This window comes from Piliocolobus tephrosceles, chromosome 12 (assembly GCF_002776525.5).
Source record: "Piliocolobus tephrosceles isolate RC106 chromosome 12, ASM277652v3, whole genome shotgun sequence".
Taxonomy (NCBI): Eukaryota; Metazoa; Chordata; class Mammalia; order Primates; family Cercopithecidae; genus Piliocolobus; species Piliocolobus tephrosceles.
This window is the reverse complement of record NC_045445.1, coordinates 68,449,065-68,458,891: the sequence shown is the minus strand read 5'-3', so window position 1 is coordinate 68,458,891 and position 9,827 is coordinate 68,449,065.

Sequence of the window (9,827 nt, the reverse complement as noted above, 5' to 3'; positions counted from 1 at the left end):
GGGTGCAGCACACCAACATGGCACATGTATACATGTGTAACAAACCTGAATGTTATTCACATGTACCCTAGAACTTCAAGTATAATAAAAAAAATAGATTTAGATATCAGATTTTTGTTGAATGAATAGTTTGAAAAACTTTTCTCCCATTCTGTTGTTTGCCCATTCACTCTGTTGATAGTTTCCTTTGCTGTGCAGAAGCTCTTTAGCTTAATTGGATCCCATTTGCCAATTTTTGTTTTTGTTGCAATTGCGCTTGGCATCTCCTCATTAAATTTTTGCCCATTCCTGTGTTCACAACGGTATGGCCTAGGTTGTTTCCCAAGATTTTTATAGTTTTGTGTTTTACATATAAGTCTTTAATCCATCTTGAGTTGATTTTTGCATATAGCATAAGGAGTTCTCCAGTTTCAATCTTTTGCATATGGCTAGCCAGTTATCCCAGCACCGTTTATTGAATAGGAAGTCCTTTCCCCATTGATTGCTTTTGAAAACTTGGTCAAAGATCAGATAGTTTTAAGTATGTGGCCTTATTTCTGGGCTCTCTGTTCTGTTCCATTGGTCTTTGTGTCTGTTCTTGTTCCAGTGTCATGCTGTTTTGGTTAGTGTAGCCCTGTAGTATAGGCTGAAGTCTAGTAGTGTGATGCCCCCAAGCTTTGTTCTTTTTGCTTAGGATTTCCTTGGCTATTCAGCTCATTTTTTGTTTCATATGAATGTTAAAATAGTTGTTTTTTTAGTTCTGTGAAGAATGTCAATGATAATTTAATGGGAATAGCATTGAATCTGTAAATTGCTTTCAGCAATATGGCCATTTTAACAATATTGATTGTTCATGTCCCTGAATATGGAATGTTTTTCCACTTCTTCGTGTCATCTCTGATTTATTTGAGCAGTGTTTTGTAGTTCTACTTGTAGAAATTTTTCATCTCCCTGGTTAGTTGTATCCCTAGGGTTTTTTGTTTTGTTTTGTTTGTGTGTGTGTGTATGTGTGTGTGTGTGGCAATTATGAATAGGATTGTGTTCCTGATTTGGCTCTTGACTTGACTGTTGTTGGTGTATAGAAATGTTAATGATCAAAGTGTTGATTTTTATCAAAAGCCTTTTCTGCATCTCTTGAGACAATCATATGGTTTTTATCTTTAGTTCTGTTTATCTGATGAATCACATTTATTGATTTGCTTATGTTGAACCAAACTTGTATTCCAGGGATAAAGGCTATTTGATTATGATGAATAAAGTTTTTGATGTGCTGCTGTTTTTGGTTTGCCAGTATTGTGTTGAAGACTTTTACATCAATGTTCACCTAGGATATTGGCCTGAAGTTTTCTTTCCTTGTTGTGTCTCTGCCAGGTTTTGGTATGAGGATATTGTTGGCCTCATAGAATGAGTTAGAAATATTTTTTGATATAGTTTCAGCTGGAATATTACCAGCTCTTCTTTGTACATCTGGTAGAAATCAGCTGTGGATCCATCTGGTCATGGGCGTTTTTTCGGTTGTAGTCTATTTATTACTAACTCAATTTCAAAGTTCTTTATTGGTCTCTTCAGGGATTCAATTTCTTCCTGCTTTAGTCTTGGGAAGGTAAATGTGTCTAGGAAATAATCCATTTCTTCTAGATTTTCCAATTTATGAGCATAGTGGTTGTTGTTTATAATATTATCTGATGGTTATTTTTATTCTGTGGCATCTGCGATAATATCTCCCTTGTCATTTCTGGCTGAGTTTATTTGAATCTTCTCTCTTTTCTTCTTTATTAGTCTAGCTAGTGATCTATTTTATTAATTAAAAAAAAATCCCAGCTTCTGGATTCGTTGATCTTTTTAATGCTTTTTTGTGTCTCAGTCTCCTTCAGTTCAACCTCTGGTTTGGTTATTTCTTGTTTTCTGCTAGCACTGGGATTTGTTTGGCCTTGGTTCTCTAGTACTTTTAGTTGTGATGCTAGGTTGTTAACTTGAGATCTTTCTAAATTTTGATATGTGCATTTAGGGCTATAAATTTTTTGCTTAACACTGTCTTAGATGTGTCCTAGAAGTTCTGCCATGTTGTATGCTTCCTCTCATTAGTTTCAAATAACTCCTTGATTTCTGCCTTAATTTCATTATTTACCCAAAAGTTACTCCAAAGAAGGTTATTCAATTTCCATGTAATTGTAAGGTTTTGAGTGAATTTCTTAGTCTTAATTTCTAATTTGATTGTGCCGTTGTTCAAGAGATTGTTTGTTATGATTTCAGTTAATTTGTATTTACTGAGGAGTGCTTTACTTTGAATTATGTGATCAGTTTTAGAGTACGTCCTATGTGGCAATGAGAGAATGTATAAGAGATTGTTTTTGGATGGAGAGTTCTGTAGTGAACAATAAAGAAACAGAAAGTCAAATGCCATGTGTTTTCTACTTATAAATGGGACTAAATAATGTATACACATGGACATAGAGTGGAATAACAGACATTGGAGACTTGGAAGGGTGAGAGAGTGGGAGGGAGGTAAGGGATGAGAAATTACTTAATGGATACAATGTACATTATTTGGGTGATGGTTACACTAAAAGCCCAGATTTCGTCACTATGCAGTATATCCATATAACAAAACTGCACCTGTACCTCTTGAATTTATACAAATTTTAAAAAGAAAATGTATTGTTTTTCCTTAAATATTTGGTGGAATTCAGCATTTTTCTTCTTGGAAAGTTTATAACTATGAATTCAATCTCTTCTATTTATACAGGGTTATGAAGTTCATCTATTTCTTCTTGGGCAAGTTGTGGTAGTTCGTCTATTTCTCACTATGAATTGGTTCATTTCCTAGTGAAAATGGAATTGGTCCTTTTCATCTAAGTTGTAGGATGTATGTACATAAAATTGTTTATAAGATACTCCATTATCATTTTAATATCTGTGGAGTCCTTTCATTCATGATTTGGTTATATGTATTTTCTCTCTGTTTTGGTCTATCTTGCCAGAGGATTATCAATTTTACTAATTTTTTTCAAAGAGCCATCTTTTGGTTTGATTTATTTTCTCTATCACTTTTCTCAATCTCAATTATTTCAGTTCTTATTTTTATTACTTACTTTCTTCTTGCTTGCTTAGATTACTTTTGTACATATATTCTAAATTAATGAATTACATTTAAGTTACTCTTTACAATTTTTGTCCATTACAAAACAGACACCTAGAAGAGATATCACAGGACTTTACCTTCAACTAAAGTCTTCCATCACAGCCAAGCATTTTAAATTATAAATGACTGCCTTTGCCTTTCACTCAAACTTCATTCTACCTTTTCCTTTTCGGTAAATTGATTGAGCCTTTTCTGTGACTATGCCATTGGTCATTTCCCTACCTCTGTTTGTTTTCCCTTTTCACAAGTAAGGCCTTCTTATGTGATATGCTCTGCTACAGACATATTTCTATCTGCAAAATCATGGCAAGCCCTTTCTTCCTTTACCTCAAGGCAGACCTAGAACATAATGCTAAGAATTTCCATTTGTTGTTCAGCTACTAGGTACCATACACCATGCTAAACACTTCACATGCATTTTATCTAATGGACACACCAAATTCTTTGTTAGGGGCTATCGTCCATTTCATTGAAAAGCAACAGAAGGTCAGGAAATTAACATAGTTTGTTAGGCCATAGAGCTAGTACATGGTAGACCAGAATGTAAGTCCAGGTCTATCTGACTGCAAAACTACATTAATTAACACTATAGTGTACAGCTTTCTGGTATACTCTAATAGTATCCTCTTTTATTCTTATTGCCAGAATACCTTATATAACTATAATTAATGTACTACACTGTAGTTCACAACCATTTTTACTTCTCCATATATGTAGAACATGTTGACTCTTATCCAGGGTCATAGCTCACTTCTACTTGCATGCACACTTCTAGTCAACTATTCTTGAGCTGCTTACAATTTCTTACCTAATAGGAAGTTTCATCTTTCTGCCACTGCTATTGTCCTCTTTTGTCGAAACCTGCCTCCATTATATTGATATAGTTCAGGGATATCCAAACCTCAGTGTACATCAGAATCACCAGGAGAGCTTTTTAAAACAGATCATTGGTCTCCACCCCCAGAATTTCTTACACAGTAGGTCTGGGGTGGGGCCTGAGAATTTGCAATTCTAAAAATTTTCCCGATGAGGTTCATGGATCTTACTTGAGTATCACTAGTATAGTAACATCGCTGATCAAATGGTCTTTGGTATGTTTTTATTATAGAAGTAGAATTACAAACTAGATATGAATTCTTACTGTATGAGTCTAGTCAAAAGCATGCAGAAGAAAAAAATCAGAAAAACACAAAATATGATACACAAAATATATTTTATCACCAACAAAACTTGAAAAACACTGCATACCATTGATCCATTTAGAAGATCATGGCGCACATCGACTTAGGAAAGGATAGAAGTATTATAGCAATAAAGCTATTCTCAAATTATATTTAACCAAATATTTCCAAATATTTCTTAAACTCATTTGATCACAAACATTTTTTTCCAGGTATAGGATCCTGTAGAATTAGTGTTATTCGGGACACGCTTTGAGAAATACTGCTTTAAAGTAATCTTTTTTTACAGGAGAGGTCAGTTATCCCTGGGGATTTTCCAGGATCATAGCGGCTTGGTTCCACTTCATTCAAATCACACTGAGGATTTATTTACTCTGTCTAGAATCCAGATATAATTTTATCTACTATGGTTGTTGGAACACAGGGATCAATTAGTTCAGAACAAAACTGTGCCACTGGTAAAACTGACTTTAAGGGCAGATATTCAGAGACTATGAAGCAGGGATACCAAAAGTCTTTCGGGGATCACCTATCTCTACTCTTGGTGCATGTATCATCAGACAATTTATAGTCTGATATAGAATTTTGACTTGCATTGATGTCAGACTTAATTACTCACTTTGTAAACTCTGCCATTCATTTTTTCCAAATCAAGAGAGATATTTTTTCATATATTATATTCCAAAACATTTCCCAGTCTAAAGTTTCTCAACAGCAGTTAAACAAGCTCAACTTTGTCAGAAGGCTGGAATGTAGTTCTGCAGAATCAAATGAGTTGGACTCATTTAGTAAAACGCAAGTGATTTCATACAGTCATCTCATCTACTTTGGGGCTTCAGTTCCCTCTGAATGGACCAATGGTTGTTGATCCTTTCCAGTGAGTACATAATTTTCCTTGATTGTAGAGAACGCAGAAGTAAGAAGACTTGAGTAACTTTGCTTAACTCTCTCTCCTTTGCCATTATATCATTAGCCCCGGGGGTGAGGCTGGGCTAGAGATAGACTTGAGCATAAATAATGTGTTATAATTTCTGTGAAGTAGTAGTCTTAATTTATCAAAAATGATATATGATAAATTAATTATTGATTTGTTTTACCTTAACAGTTTCAGGTAGCTAAGCTTTTTATAAACCAGGTCTATAGCCTCCTCTGGTATTCATTTTTTCTTTTCAAAGACTACTATTTCACAGAAATTATAACACATTATTTATGAATAACATATTTTAAAATCATATGCCTGGGTAGTATATTACAATCAGCAAGTACTTTCACTTTGATTCTAATAACAATGTTATGAAGTTGGTGTGATATTGTGAAATAGATAGTTGTTCTTCTTTCCTGTTTTCTGTCATACAACTTTTAAAATATTTGAAATTTCCAAAGTGATAAACATGTTTTCATATGCAAATGAATTGACTGAGGGTTGGCATCCCCTAGATAGCTTCAGGAGGGGAACTGGTCACCAAAAAGACCAAGGCAGGATTAGAGGGTTGGGACTTTAAGCCCCACCTTTCTTTAGGGGAGAGAAGTTGAAGTTGATAGCCTATGACTAATGATTTAATCAATCATACCTACATAATGACGCTTCTGTAAACCCCAAAAGAACTAAGTTCAAAGAGAGCTTCCTGATGGCTGAACATGTGGAGGTTCTTAGAGAATGGAGCATACTGAGAGGACATGGAGGCTCTGTGCCTTGCCCTATGCATCTGTTCTATTCGGTGTTCTTTTGAATCCTTTGTAATATCCTTTATAATAAACCAGTAAATGTAAGTATGTATTTCCCTGAGTTCTGTGAGCAGCTCTAGCAAATTAATTAAACCCAAGGAGGGGGGTCATATGAACTCTGATTGATAGCTGGTTGGTCAGAAGCACAGGTACAACAACCTAGGGCTTGCGACTGGTGTCTAAAGTTGGGGACAGTCTTGTGGGACTGAGAGTCCTCAACTTGTGAGTTATTATGCTATCTCCAAGTACATAGTGTCAGGATTGAATTAGAGGACACGCAGCTGGTGTCCACTGTAGAACTGATCATTGATTAGTTGGGTAGGGAAATAACCCTCACACACCTGGGGTAACAGAAGTGTTCTGTATTGTAAGAGTATAGGAGGAACTGTGTTTTTCCAATAGCCTCAGTAGGTCAAATCAGGACTTTTTCAGATGGCCTTCAAGACAACTCGGTCAAATGTAAATCGTTTCTTTTTTAAATTACCATCAAAGTATGCAGCAGACATTTCTGATCTTTGCTCTATCCCTTACTCCTATTATCAGTATGATGAATTTAATTTTCTACTTTGTTCATGTATTTACTCATTTGAATTTTTAAAAATGAATTATTTTTGTAATCAAAAGCGATAAGGATTTTCTTAAGTCTGTTAGAACTGAATTAACTTCTAAAGGGTTAGCAATTCTGTCTCCCAAATCCGTCACTGTAAATGAGGCTTTTTCAGTAGTAAGCATAAAATATCTCCATTACTGTGTGAAACAAAAGAACTGTTGGAAAGTTAATTAAAGATTATCTGAAAAAAATCTGGAGTTAAGAATAAGGAATCAACTCTTACTACTCCATTCACTAATGTTAGAAGGGTGGTATAATCATGAAGGATGTAGAATACAGAATGTCAATCCCTTGGATTTTCAAGTGAAAAATAGGGCAAGTGTTATTACTACCTAGAAAGACATATTTATGTGTCCCAGAGATTCTGGTATGTTGTATCTTTGTTCTCATTGGATTCAAAGAACATCTTTATTTCTGCTTTCATTTCGTTATGTACCCAGTAGTCATTCAGGAGCAGGTTGTTCAGTTTCCATGTAGTTGAGCGGTTTTGATTGAGTTTCTTAGTCCTGAGTTCTAGTTTGATTGCACTGTGGTCTGAGAGACAGTTTGTTATAATTTCTGTTCTTGTACATTTGCTGAGGAGAGCTTTACTTACAATTATGTGGTCAATTTTGGAATAAGTGTGATGTGGTGCTGAGAAGAATGTATATTCTGTTGACTTGGGGTGGAGAGTTCTATAGATGTCTATTAGGTCCGCTTGGTGCAGAGATGAGTTCAATTCCTGGATATCCTTGTTAACTTTCTGTCTCATTGATCTGTCTAATGTTGACAGTGGAGTGTTGAAGTCTCCCATTATTACTGTATGGGAGTCTAAGTCTCTTTGTAAGTCTCTAAGGACTTGCTTTATGAATCTGGGTGCTCCTGTATTGGGTGCATATATATTTAGGATAGTTAGCTCTTCCTGTTGAATTGATCCCTTTACCATTATGTAATGGCCTTCTTTGTCTCTTTTGATCTTTGATGGTTTGAAGTCTGTTTTATCAGAGACTAGGATTGCAACCCCTGCTTTTTTTTGTTCTCCATTTGCTTGGTAGATCTTCCTCCATCCCTTTACTTTGAGCCTATGTATGTCTCTGCATGTGAGATGGGTCTCCTGAAGACAGCAGACTGATGGGTCTTGACTCTTTATCCAGTTTGCCAGTCTGTGTCTTTTCATTGGAGCATTTAGTCCATTTACATTTAAGGTTAATATTGTTATGTGTGAACTTGATCCTGCCATTATGATATTAACTGGTTATTTTGCTCATTAGTTGATGCAGTTTCTTCCTAGGCTCGATGGTCTTTACATTTTCGCATGTTTTTGCAATGGCTGGTACCGGTTGTTCCTTTCCATGTTTAGGGCTTCCTTCAGGGTCTCTTGTAAGGCAGGCCTGGTGGTGACAAAATCTCTAAGCATTTGCTTATCTGTAAAGAATTTTATTTCTCCTTCACTGATGAAACTTAGTTTGGCTGGATATGAAATTCTGGGTTTAAAATTCTTTTCTTTAAGAACGTTGAAAATTGGTCCCCACTGTCTTATGGCTTGTAGAGTTTCTGCCGAGAGATCTGCTGTGAGTCTGATGGGCTTCCCTTTGTGGGTAACCCGACCTTTCTCTCTGGCTGCCCTTAAGATTTTTTCCTTCATTTCAACTTTGGTGAATCTGGCAACTATGTGTCTTGGAGTTGCTCTTCTGGAGGAGTATCTTTGTGGCGTTCTCTGTATTTCCTGAATTTGAATGTTGGCCTGCCCTGCTAGGTTGGGGAAGTTCTCCTGGATGATATCCTGTAGAGTGTTTTCCAATTTGGTTCCATTTTCCCCCTCATTTTCAGGCACCCCAATCAGACGTAGATTTGGTCTTTTTACATAATCCCATACTTCTTGCAGGCTTTGTTCATTTCTTTTTCTTCTTTATTCTTTTGGTTTCTCTTCTCGCTTCATTTCATTCATTTGATCCTCCATCGCTGATACTCTTTCTTCCAGTTGATCGAGTCGGTTACTGAAGCTTGTGCATTTGTCACGTATTTCTCGTGTCATGGTTTTCATCTCTGTCATTTCGTTTATGACCTTCTCTGCATTAATTAGTCTAGCTGTCAATTCTTCCACTCTTTTTTCAAGATTTTTAGTTTCTTTGCACTGGGTACGTAATTCCTCCTTTAGCTCTGAGAGGTTTGATGGACTGAAGCCTTCTTCTCTCATCTCGTCAAAATCATTCTCTGACCAGCTTTGATCTGTTGCTGGCGATGGGCTGTGCTCCTTTGCAGGAGGAGATGCGCTCTTATTTTTTGAATTTCCAGCTTTTCTGCCCTGCTTTTTCCCCATCTTTGTGGTTTTATCTGTCTCTGGTCTTTGATGATGGTGACGTACTGATGGGGTTTTGGTATAGGTGTCCTTCCTGTTTGATAGTTTTCCTTCTGACAGTCAGGACCCTCAGCTATAGGTCTGTTGGAGATTGCTTAAGGTCCACTCCAGACCCTGTTTGCCTGGGTATCAGCAGCAGAGGTTGCAGAAGACAGAATATTGCTGAACAGTGAGTGCACCTGTCTGATTCTTGCTTTGGAAGCTTCCTCTCAGGGGTGTACTCCACCCTGTGAGGTGTGGGGTGTCAGACTGCCCCTAGTGGGGGATGTCTCCCAGTTAGGCTACTCAGAGGTCAGGGACCCACTTGAGCAGACAGACTGCCCCTTCTCAGATCTCAACCTCCCTGTTGGGAGATCCACTGCTCTCTTCAAAGCTGTCAGACAGAGTCGTTCGCGTCTGCACAGGCCTCTGCTCCTTTAGCAGAGCCCTGTCCCCAGAAGCGGAGTCTACAGAGACCAGCAGGTTTCCTCGAGCTGCTGTGAGCTCCACCCAGTTCGAGCTTCCCAGCGGCTTTATTTACCTACTTAAGCCTCAGCGATGGCGGGCGCCCCTCCCCCAGCCTCGCGGCTGCCTTGCGGTTAGATTGCCGCAGACTGCTGTGTTAGCAAGGAGGGAGGCTCCCTGGGCGTGGGACCCTCCCGGCCTGGTGTGGGATATATTCTCCGGTGTGCTGGTTACAGCGCAGTATTGGGGTGGGAGTTACCCGATTTTCCAGGTGTTGTGTGTCTCAGTTCCCCTGGCTAGGAAAAGGGACTCCCTTCCCCCTCGCGCTTCCCAGGTGAGGCGATGCCTCGCCCTGCTTCAGCTCTCCCTGGTCCGGCTGCAGCAGCGGACCCACACAGATTACCCGGC